The sequence below is a fragment of the Nerophis ophidion genome, linkage group LG28 (genome assembly GCF_033978795.1).
Source record: "Nerophis ophidion isolate RoL-2023_Sa linkage group LG28, RoL_Noph_v1.0, whole genome shotgun sequence".
Taxonomy (NCBI): Eukaryota; Metazoa; Chordata; class Actinopteri; order Syngnathiformes; family Syngnathidae; genus Nerophis; species Nerophis ophidion.
Window position 1 is genome coordinate 28,005,720 of NC_084638.1, and position 12,121 is coordinate 28,017,840.

Sequence of the window (12,121 nt, forward strand, 5' to 3'; positions counted from 1 at the left end):
TGGCCAGTTTTTTTTTTTTAAAACGCCCACAGCTTCTGTGACACGCCCACAGTAAATGTAAAAGTGGGGACGTGTTACGCCCCCAGTTTTTTTTAAAACGCCCACAGCTTTTTGTGACACGCCCACAGTAAATGTAAAAGTGTGGCCAGTTTTTTTTTTTTAAAACGCCCACAGCTTTTGTGACACGCCCACAATAAATGTAAAAGTGTGGCCAGTTTTTTTTTTTTTAAAACGCCCACAGCTTTTGTGACACGCCCACAGAATGTGTCAGAGTGTTTGTGTGTGACACGCCCACACTTTTTGTGACACGCCCACAGTAAATGTAAGAGTGTGGGCGTGTTACGTCCCCAGTTTTTTTTTTTTTAAAACGCCCACAGTTTTTGTGACAGACACAGCTGCAGCAGGACAAGATGGAGCCGATCTTTTCATCATAAAGAGAAGCGGGACAAAGAAAGGCGCAAACTTTGTGATGAAGATGAAAATGAGCCCTTGGCACACACGTTTTCAAGGAGGTAAGTCCTTTATGATGACATTTTAAAAAAGTGGTGTTTTAACACTTTTTCTGCCCATGTGCTTCAGTTATTTGCTGTAACGCTGCTTAGTCCTCACAGTAGAGTCACATACTGAATGAATAAATGTCATTAATTGTATATTAAATATATTATATACAACTTATTATATTATATTATATATGGGCAGCACGGTGGGAGAGGGGTTAGTGCGTCTGCCTCACAATACAAAGGTCCTGAGTAGTCAGGGTTCAATCCCGGGCTCGGGATCTTTCTGTGTAGAGTTTGCATGTTCTCCCTGTGACTGAGTGGACGAGGTTGCCAAGAGAACGCTACATTTCAATCTGTATTGTGAAATTTAGTGGAGGAGGAATTATGGTGTGGGGTTGTTTTTCAGAAGTTGGGCTTGGCCCCTTAGTTCCAGTAAAAAGGAACTTTGAATGCTCCAGGATTCCAAAACATGTTGGACCATTCCATGCTCTCAACCTAGTGGGAACAGTTTGGAGCGGGCCCCTTCCTCTTCCAACATGACTGGGCACCAGTGTGAAGTGAAGTGAATGATATTTATATAGCGCATTTTCTCTAGTGACTCAAAGCGCTTTACATAGTGAAACCCAATATCTAAGTTACATTTAAACCAGTGTGGGTGGTACTGGGAGCCGGTGGGTAAAGTGTCTTGCCCAAGGACACAACGGCAGTGACTAGGTTGGCGGAAACGGGAATCGAACCTGCAACCCTCAAGTTGCTGGCACAGCCGCTCTACCAACCGAGCTATACCGCCCAAAGTGCACAAAGCAAGGTCCATAAACGCATGGATGACAGAGTCTGGTGTGGATGAGCTTGACTGGCCTGCACAGAGTCCTGACCTGAGCCCCACAGAACACCTTTGCGATGATTTAGAACGGAGACTGAGAGCCAGGTCTTTTCGACCAACAACAGTGTGTGACCTCACCAATGCACTTTTGGAAGAATGGTTGAAAATTCCTATAAACACACTCTGCAACCTTGTGGACAGCCTTCCCAGAAGAGTTGAAGCTGTATTAGCTGCAAAAAGTGGATAAACATCATATTGAACCCTATGGGTTGGGAATGGGATGGCACTTCAAGTTCATATGTGAGTCAAGGCAGGTGGCCAAATACCCTTGGCTATATATATATATATATATATATAAAAACAATACAATGATTTGCAAATTCGTTTCAACCCATATTCAATTGAATGCACTACAAAGACAAGATATTTGATGTTCAAACTTATAAACTTTATTTTTTTTTTGCAAATAATAATTAACTTAGAATTTCATGGCTGCAACACGTGCCAAAATAGTTGAGAAAGGACATGTTCACCACTGTGTTACATCACCTTTTCTTTTAACAACACTCAATAAACGTTTGGGAACTGAGGAAACTAATTGTTGAAGCTTTGAAAGTGGAATTCTTTCCCATTCTTGTTTTATGTAGAGCTTCAGTCGTTCCACAGTCCGGGGTCTCCGCTGTCGTATTTTACGCTTCATAATGCGCCACACATTTTCGATGGGAGACAGGTCTGGACTGCAGGCAGGCCAGGAAAGTACCCAGACTCTTTTTTTTTTTACTAAGCCACGCTGTTGTAACACGTGGCTTGGCATTGTCTTGCTTAAAAAGACGGCTCTTAGATAGCAGCATATGTTGTTCCAAAACCTGTATGTACCTTTCAGCATTAATGGTGCCTTCACAGATGTGTAAATTACCCATGCCTTGGGCACTAATGCACCCCCATACCATCACAGATGCTGGCTTTTGAACTTTGCGTCGATAACAGTCTGGATGGTTCGCTTCCCCTTTGGTCCGGATGACACAATGTCGAATATTTCCAAAAACACTTTGAAATGTGGATTCGTCAGACCACAGAACACTTTTCCACTTTGCATCAGTCCACCTTAGATGATCTCGGGCCCAGAGAAGCCGGCGGCGTTTCTGGATGTTGTTGATAAATGGCTTTCGCTCTGCATATTAGAGCTTTAACTTTCACTTACAGATGTAGCGACGAACTGTATTTAGTGACAGTGGTTTTCTGAAGTGTTCCTGAGCCCATGTGGTGATATCCTTTAGAGATTGATGTCGGTTTTTTATACAGTGCCGTCTGAGGGATCGAAGTTCACGGTCATGCCGCTTAAATGGAGTGATTTCTCCAGATTCTCTGAACCTTTTGATGATATCATGGACCGTAGATGTTGAAATCCCTTAATTTCTTGCAATTGCACTTTGAGAAACCTTGTTTTTAAACTGTTTTGACTATTTGCTCACGCAGTTGTGGACAAAGGGGTGTACCTCGCCACATCCTTTCTTGTGAAAGACTGAGCATTTTTGGGAAGCTGTTTTTATACCCAATCATGCTCATCAAGTGTTTGATGAGCATTCTTCAACTTTATCAGTATTTATTGCCACCTTTCCCAACTTCTTTGTCACGTGTTGCTGGCATCAAATTCTAAAGTTAATGATTATTTGCAAAAAAAAAAAAATGTTTATCAGTTTGAACATCAAATATGTTGTCTTTGTAGCATATTCAACTGAATATGGGTTGAAAATGATTTGCAAATCATTGTATTCTGTTTATATTTACATCAAACACAATTTCCCAACTCATATGGAAACAGGGTTTGTGTATATATACATATATATATATATGTATTTATATGTATGTATTTATGGATGTTTGTATTTTGTGTGTTTGTATCCTCCAGCATGGAGCTGACCTTTTCATCATAAAGAGAAGCGGGACAAAGGAAGGTCAGGTGCAAACTTTGCAACGAAGATGAAAATGAACGCTTGTCACACACGTGTCAAGGAGGTGAGTCCTTTATGATGACATTTTATCAAAGTGCGCGAGGGTTTTAACACTTTTTCTGCCCAAGTGCGTCAGTTATTTGCCGTAACTCTGCTGTGGTTTGCTTAGTCCTCACAGTAGAGTCACTTATTGAATGAATAAATGTCATTCATTGTATATTAGATATATTATATACAACTTCTTATATTATAATAATATATGTATGTAAATATACATATATACATACATACATAGGACATATATATTATATTTAAACATTACTGAAATAATTGTGGTAAAGGACTAAACAACAACAACTGGTAAGTAATTACTATTTTCGGTTGAATGTAAATATTATTCATATTTTGCTTTTATATATATATATATATACATATATACATACACACATACTGGTTATCATTTGAAATGAGGACCAAGTTTTTGATCATCACTTGTGGGGACAAGGAAAAAAATATTAGTTTTAACTAAGGATGGATACCATACAGAATTACAAAACTATTAATGCCAGGATTACACGTGTTTCACTTTTCAAGAATTTTTTTTTTTGTCTTTTATCAATATTTGAAACACGTAAACAAAGTAACCCAAATTTCCCTGTTGTGGGATCAATAAAAGATTGTCTTATATTATCTTAAACCACAGAAATAAAATACAAACACATTTACATTTTATTCTTAACATTGGACATAAAAAACTGTTCTACTTAACCAGTCTTTCTGATTAGCTCTTAATCTACTATTTTACCTGCAATCTCCTTTTGTAGGCCGAAATGCGGTTGTACACATAAAACTTCATTGCTTGCCATTCCCGGTTTTTGGAGAGCTTCCGGTTCGGCCCTTAAACATTTTAAACAGTCACTCTTTGCTGGTACAATACCAGAAGGGATGAATGGCTTCTTGACAGCCTTCACCTTTTTCTGTGTCCAGGGTCGCCTTTTCTGGGCAGTGACAATACAAAATATGCGTATGAAAATAAAAAATTGAAAAGTTTAAGTTATACATTTGTTTGCAATGTCTCTAACCCACAGAGAACAATGTATACATATGCATTTGCATTATTTTTGAGACAACAAAACAGTTTATGTATATAGTTTTCCTGTTTGATCTCCTGATGATACCTCCTCATCTTTTGAAAGTTGTGTCAGTCTCTTGGGGGGTGGGTTCGCTTCCTCCTCAGGGGTTGGAAAGGACCCCTCTTGTGACGTATTGGTGGCATTGTGGTGACGAGTTGTTCTCTCATGGGTGCAGCGAAGATGGACGCAGCGTGAGGTAGGAACAATAATGTATTTATACTAACTAAAACAGACTAAGAACCAAAAACACTTGCTCGAAGGCAGTAACAAACAAAACAAAGTGCTAGCATGAGCTAGGGACTCGTGGGTGCAGCGAAGATGGACGCAGCGTGAAGTAGGGACAATAATTTATTTATATTAACTAAAACAGACTAAGGACCAAAAACACTTGCTCGAAGGCACTAACAAACAAAACAAAGTGCTAGCATGAGCTAGGGACTCGTGGGTGCAGCGAAGATGGACGCAGCGTGAGGTAGGAACAATAATGTATTTATACTAACTGAAACAGACCAAGAACCAAAAACACTTGCTCGAAGGCACTAACAAACAAAACAAAGTGCTAGCATGAGCTAGGGACTCGTGGGTGCAGCGAAGATGGACGCAGCGTGAGGATAGGAACAATAATGTATTTATACTAACTAAAACAGACTAAGAACCAAAAACACTTGCTCGAAGGCACTAACAAAACAAAGTGCTAGCATGAGTTGGGGACTCGTGGGTGCAGCAAAGATGGACACAGCGTGAGGTAGGAACAATAATGTATTTATACTCACTAAAACAGACTAAGAACCAAAAACACTTGCTCGAAGGCACTAACAAACAAAACAAAGTGCTAGCATGAGCTAGGGACTCGTGGGTGCAGCGAAGATGGACGCAGTGTGAGGTAAGGACAATAATGTATTTATACTAACTAAAACGGACTAAGAACCAAAAACACTTGCTCGAAGGCACTAACAAACAAAACAAAGCGCTAGCATGAGCTACGGACAAACAACTGAAATAGCATGAGAGTTAATATACATGAAGGTAGTTACCACAATGCTGGAAAGAGCGACGTCAACTGTAGCATGAACCAAACAAGAGTCCAGGAAAGAATGTCAAACCAAGGCGGTCTTAAATAGGGAGATAACTAATCAAGGGCAGGTGCGCGTGACACTAAATGGGTAACTATGACAACGGAAGAAAACCAGAGAGTGAGTGCTTACCATAGGCCACATTTAATAAACCACAAAAATTATTACCTGAAAATGAATAGTTTTCATCCTCTCTGGTAAGATCTTCCTCTTCAGTTTCCACAACACTTTCTGTGGGAGACATACCATATTAAAGGCCTACTGAAATGAGATTTTCTTATTCAAACGGGGATAGCAGGTCCATTCTATGTGTCATACTTGATCGAAATGCGATATTGCCATATTTTTGCTGAAAGGATTTAGTAGAGAACATCCACGATAAAGTTTGCAACTTTCGGTGCTAAGAGAAAAGCCCTGCCTGTACCGGAAGTCGCAGACGATGACGTCACATGTTTGATGGCTCCTCACATTTTCACATTGTTTTTAATGGGAGACTCCAACAAAAAGTGCTATTCGGACCGAGAAAACGACAATTTCCCCATTAATTTGAGCGAGGATGAAAGATTCGTGTTTGAGGATATTGATAGCGACGGACTAGAAAAAAAAAAAAAAAAAAAAAAACCCGATTGCATTGGGACGGATTCCGATGTTTTTAGACACATTTACTAGGATAATTCTGGGAAATCCCTTATCTTTCTATTGTGTTACTAGTGTTTTAGTGAGTTTAACAGTACCTGATAGTCGGAGGTGTGTGTCCACGGGTGTGTTGACGCGCAGTGTCTCAGGGGAGTCGACGGCAGCTTTATGGACGGCACAAGCTCATCTTTTCTCCGGTAAGAAGCAACTTTTTTACCACAATTTTCTCACCGAAAACTGCTGGTTGACATTCCGTCGCGATTCATGTTCTCTTGACCGCGCTGTGATCCATAGTAAAGATTCACCTCCAGGAATTTTAAACAAGGAATCACCGTGTGTTTGTGTGGCTAAAGGCTAAAGCTTCCCAACTCCATCATTCTACTTTGACTTCTCCAATACCAATTGAACAAATTGCAAAAGATTCAGCAACACAGATGTCCAAAATACTGTGTAATTATGTGGTTAAAGCAGACTACTTTTAGCTGTGTGTGTGTGCAGCGCTCATACTTCCTAAAAACCCGTGACGTCTTGCGTACACGTCATCATTACACGACGTTTTCAAGACGAAACTCCCGGGAAATTTAAAATTGTAATTTAGTAAACTAAAAAGGCCGTATTGGCATGTGTTGCAATGTTAATATTTCATCATTGATATATAAACTATCAGACTGCGTGGTGGCTAGTAGTGGCTTTCAGTAGGCCTTTAAGCTTATAATTGAGTTCAAACCAAACAAAAGGATGGGGAAAAAATATAGACAAAGGAAACAACAAAGATGACAACATACCATTAAAACATTGCTGATTTTTGCCAGCCGCAATGTCTTATAAAACTCACGATGGATTCTAATACCATGGCCAAGAAAGTTGGCCAGCTGGTCCATCTCTGTGTCTGTCGTGTTTAGCATAGTTGAAAGGGTGGCAGCATGTTTTCGTAGTCCCGTGGCTGTAAGTGACACTTCGCATGGTCTCGAATGAAGTCAGAACCGTGGAAATGCGTCATCGCTCCATCCATCCATCCATCATCTTCCGCTTATCCGAGGTCGGGTCGCGGGGGCAACAGCCTAAGCAGAGAAACCCAGACTTCCCTCTCCCCAGCCGCTTCGTCTAGCTCTTCCCGGGGGATCCCGAGGCGTTCCCAGGCAAGCCGGGGGACATAGTCTTCCCAACGTGTCCTGGGTCTTCCCCGTGGCCTCCTACCGGTTGGACGTGCCCTAAACACCTCGCTAGGGAGGCGTTCGGGTGGCATCCTGACCAGATGCCCGAACCACCTCATCTGGCTCCTCTCGATGTGAAGGTGCAGCGGCTTTACTTTGAGTTCCTCCCGGATGGCAGAGCTTTTCACCCTATCTCTAAGGGAGAGCCCCGCCACACGGCGGAGGAAACTCATTTCGGCCGCTTGTACCCGTGATCTTATCCTTTCGGTCATGACCCAAAGCTCATGACCATAGGTGAGGATGGGAACGTAGATCGACCGGTAAATTGAGAGCTTTGCCTTCCGGCTCAGCTCCTTCTTCACCACAACGGATCGGTACAACGTCCGCATTACTGAAGACGCCGCACCGATCCGCCTGTCGATCTAACGATCCACTCTTCCCTCACTCGTGAACAAGACTTCTAGGTACTTGAACTCCTCCACTTGGGGCAGGGTCTCCTCCCCAACCCGGAGATGGCATTCCACCCTTTTCCGGGCGAGAACCATGGACTCGGACTTGGAGGTGCTGATTCTCATTCCGGTCGCTTCACACTCTGCTGCGAACCGATCCAGCGAGAGCTGAAGATCCCGGTCAGATGAAGCCATCAGGACCACATCATCTGCAAAAAGCAGAGACTTAATCCTGCGGTTACCAAACCGGAACCCCTCAACGCCCTGACTGCGCCTAGAAATTCTGTCCGTGCCCGTCATCGCTCTGGGTCTTGCAAACAGGTAGCTGTTTCTTTGAGAACCCCACGAGTTTCTCTGTACTTAACGAGAAGCTCTTTTGCACACACCATTTTTGGAGTTGAGAGATTAGGAACAGTTCTGCCTCGGTGTCCCCTGATGACAATCCTTGAAAAATGTCTGCAGTTTTTTTCCACTTCAGAGAGTGCCTAGTCAACATCTTCATGAGGATCAGTTGTGTCTCTTGACAAAAAAGCCAACAAGGGCATGGCTGCTACCTTTCCTTCTCTTCGTCTGTTAAAGAGGACGATCTAGGTCAAACATACTTTTGTCAGGTCTGACCAGGCCTTTGCGGATGAATTTTCAGATAGTGCACTGCTGCACTCATCATGCATTTGACTGAGAAACATGCATTTTTTGAACATCCTCAGTGAAGGGCTTAAGTTGTGTTGCATTCCATTTTCCTTCAGCTATGTTCCTCAGGGCTGTTGCAGAGATCGACTCGTTCCACTTCTCATGAGGGACATATTGAAACTGAGTGGTATTCCTCACAAGCTCTTCATTGTTGTTTATCAAACCTTGTGCTTCCTAGCGTCGTTGACTTTAACCAGGGAATTCCCAAGTTTATTTGCCAGTGATTGAATCCAGAATTTGTTAGTGTCACTATCATAGCCATAAGTACATTTGGCAGCTTGGAGCATCTCCAAGTAGTTCTTAGAATTCACAAAATCCTCAATTTTTTCATCTATCATCTTCCGCTTATCCGAAGTCGGGTCGCGAGGGCGCCAGCCTAAGCAGGGAAGCCCAGACTTCCCTCTCCACAGCCACTTCGTGTAGCTCTTCCCGGGGGATCCCGAGGCGTTCCCAGGCCAGCCGGGGGACATAGTCTTCCCAACGTGTCCTGGGTCTTCCCCGTGGCCTCCTACCGGTTGGATGTGCCCTAAACACCTCCCTAGGGAGGCGTTCGGGTGGCATCCTGACCAGATGCCCGAACCACCTCATCTGGTTCCTCTCCATGTGGAGTAGCAGCGGCTTTACTTTGAGTTCCTCCCGGATGGCATAGCTTCTCACCCTATCTCTAAGGGAGAGCCCCGCCACCCGGCGGAGGAAACTCATTTCGTCCGCTTGTACCCGTGATCTTATCCTTTCGGTCATGACCCAAAGCTCATGACCATAGGTGAGGATGGGAACGTAGATCGACCAGTAAATTGAAAGCTTTGCCTTCCGGCTCAGCTCCTTCTTCACCCCAACGGATCGATACAACGTCCGCATTACTGAAAACGCCGCAAAGATCCGCTTGTCGATCTCACGATCAACTCTTCCCCCACTCGTGAACAAGACTCCTATGTACTTGAACTCCTCCACTTGGGGCAGGGTCTCCTCCCCAACCCGGAGATGGCACTCTACCCTTTTCCGGGCGAGAACCATGGACTCGGACTTGGAGGTGCTGATTCTCATTCCGGTCTCTTCACACTAGGCTGCGAACCGATCCAGTGAGAGCTGAAGATTCCGGCCAGATGAAGACATCAGGACCACATCATCTGCAAAAAGCAGAGACCTAATTCCGCGGCCACCAACCGGAACCCCTCAACGCCTTGACTGCGCCTAGAAATTCTGTCCATAAAAGTTATGAACAGAATCTGTGACAAAGGACAGCCTTGGCGGAATCCAACCCTCACTGAAAACGTGTCCGACTTACTGCCAGCAATGCGGACCAAGCTCTGACACTGATCATACAGGGAGCGGACTGCCACAATAAGACAGTCCGATACCCCATACACTCAGAGCACTTCCCACAGGAGTTCCCGAGGGACACGGTCGAATGCCTTCTCCTAGTCCACAAAGCACATGTAGACTGGTTGGGCAAACTCCCATGCACCCTCAAGAACCCTGCCGAGAGTTTAGAGCTGGTCCACAGTTCCACGACCAGGACGAAAACCACACTGTTCCTCCTGACTCAAAGACTTCTATGGAATTACAACAAAATGGACTCAGATTTCCCTTGCATTATGAATCAGTCTTCCTAATTCCCGCATCTTCTCTCTGACACTGTTGATTTTTTGCTGACATACCACTTCTGTTCGACAAGTGCTGCCCAACATCTGTGTTGACATGGTCATCTTTAATTATTTCTGTGATTGGATCACAAATAATGGAACTTATTACTCCCCACTGTTTGGATATACTTGGAGGCACAGGCCGAGTGTGTGTGCACATGGACTGGACATGGTTCTTTCCTGGTTTCCTGGGTGACTGATGCATGTGTCTCCACTGGTAAACCGTTCTTGGCAATATGCACAGTGCATAAAATAATTTCCTTTAGCTTCTTTAGGTGGTCGTTTGAATGGCACTAGCTCACCCTTTCCTGGCTCCATAATAGCCGCGTTGTGTGCATAGTTCCCTTTATTACGGATATAGTCTAGCTGTTTCCTTCTCGCCATGGAACTCGTTGGAAAGCTAAGAGCTGGTGCAATACAAGCAAAAATGTCTCTTGTTGTTGCTCGGAGAGTATGGGGTATCGGACTGTCTCGTTGTGGCGGTCCGCTCCCTGTACGATCAGTGCCAGAGCTTGGTCCGCATAGTAAGTCGAACACATTTCCAGTGAGGGTTGGACTCCGCCAAGGCTGTCCTTTGTCACCGATTCTGTTCATAACTTTTATGGACAGAATTTCTAGGCGCAGTCAGGGCGTTGAGGGGTTCCGGTTTGGTAACCGCAGGATTAGGTCTCTGCTTTTTGAAGATGATGTGGTCCTGATGGCTTTATCTGACCGGGATCTTCAGCTCTCACTGGATCGGTTCGCAGCCGAGTGTGAAGCGACCGGAATGAGAATCAGCACCTCCAAGTCCGAGTCCATGGTTCTCACCCGGAAAAGGGTGGAATGCCATCTCCGGGCTGGGGGGGGAGACCCTGCCCCAAGTGGAGGAGTTCAAGTACCTAGGAGTCTTGTTCACGAGTGAGGGAAGAGTGGATCGTGAGATCGACAGGCGGATCGGTGCGGCGTCTTCAGTAATGCGGACGTTGTACCGATCCGTTGTGGTGAAGAAGGAGCTGAGCCGGAAGGCAAAGCTCTCAATTTACCGGTCGATCTACGTTCCCATCCTCACCTATGGTCATGAGATTTGGGTCATGACCGAAAGGATAAGATCACGGGTACAAGCGGCCGACATGAGTTTCCTCTGCCGTGTGGCGGGGCTCTCCCTTAGAGATAGGGTGAGAAGCTCTGCCATCCGGGAGGAACTCAAAGTAAAGCCGCTGCTCCTTCACATCGAGAGGAGCCAGATTAGGTGGTTCGGGCATCTGGTCAGGATGCCACCCGAACGCCTCCCTAGGGAGGTGTTTAGGGCACGTCCAACTGGTAGAAGGCCACGGGGAAGACCCAGGACACGTTGGGAAGACTGTCTCCCGGCTGGCCTGGGAACGCCTCGGGATCCCCCGGGAAGAGCTAGACGAAGTGGCCGGGGAGAGGGAAGTCTGGGTTTCCCTGCTTAGACTGTTGCCCCCGCGACCCGACCTTGGATAAGCGGAAGATGATGGATGGATGATGGATGAACAAACAACTACAGTGTCAATTGTTTCCTGACTTGAGCAGCGCTCCTCTGTTCCAGTGTTTATGTCCAAGTCCATGTGGTCTACTGTTGTGCCGTCACAGGCTTGGAGGACTTTTACTGAGCTGGGACATCTGTCCTTCATCTAACATGCGTGAAACAAAATCCATGTGTGATTTTTAAAATATCCTAAATCTCCAATGTCCATCATACCTATGCATATACTGTAACTTCTTAGGAGTCCTTACAGACAACCAATTAGCATTAAATTAGAGCTACTTTGACTATAAACCAGTCCTAATAACAAAAAAAAAAGCCAACACAAAGTGATTCAAAAGGTTTCTAGGAGCAAGGCTGATGTTCTTAATTAAATGCACCGGTTGGTAAAGTTTTCTCTAAATACATCCTTGACTCTTTGTAGTAAAATATATATTGATAAAACATACTTATTTATACTTAGCCTAGCTTAGCTTCTCCCACTAATCAGGTCGAATTCGTTACTGAGCTATGCTAACTCACAAGACGTAACCAGCTTACCTCATTTTTTGGTTATGAACAAATTGTCCTTGTACAAATGAT

At 44.3% G+C, this 12,121-nt stretch overlaps 2 protein-coding genes across 5 annotated transcripts in view; one reads left to right on the forward strand and one right to left on the reverse strand.

Annotated features, from left to right (window-relative positions):
• Positions 1–12,121, reverse strand: part of LOC133545263 (BMP/retinoic acid-inducible neural-specific protein 3-like) — a 1,164,151-nt gene that overhangs the window by 938,799 nt on the left and 213,231 nt on the right. The window lies entirely within an intron of this gene.
• The window catches only part of LOC133545099 (lactosylceramide 1,3-N-acetyl-beta-D-glucosaminyltransferase A-like), a 32,820-nt gene continuing 21,071 nt past the window's right edge, over positions 373–12,121 (forward strand). The window contains exons 1-2 of the mRNA XM_061890443.1: positions 373–512; positions 3,233–3,339. The gene's annotated coding sequence lies outside the window, so the exon portion shown is untranslated. The remainder of the gene's footprint in view (positions 513–3,232; positions 3,340–12,121) is intronic.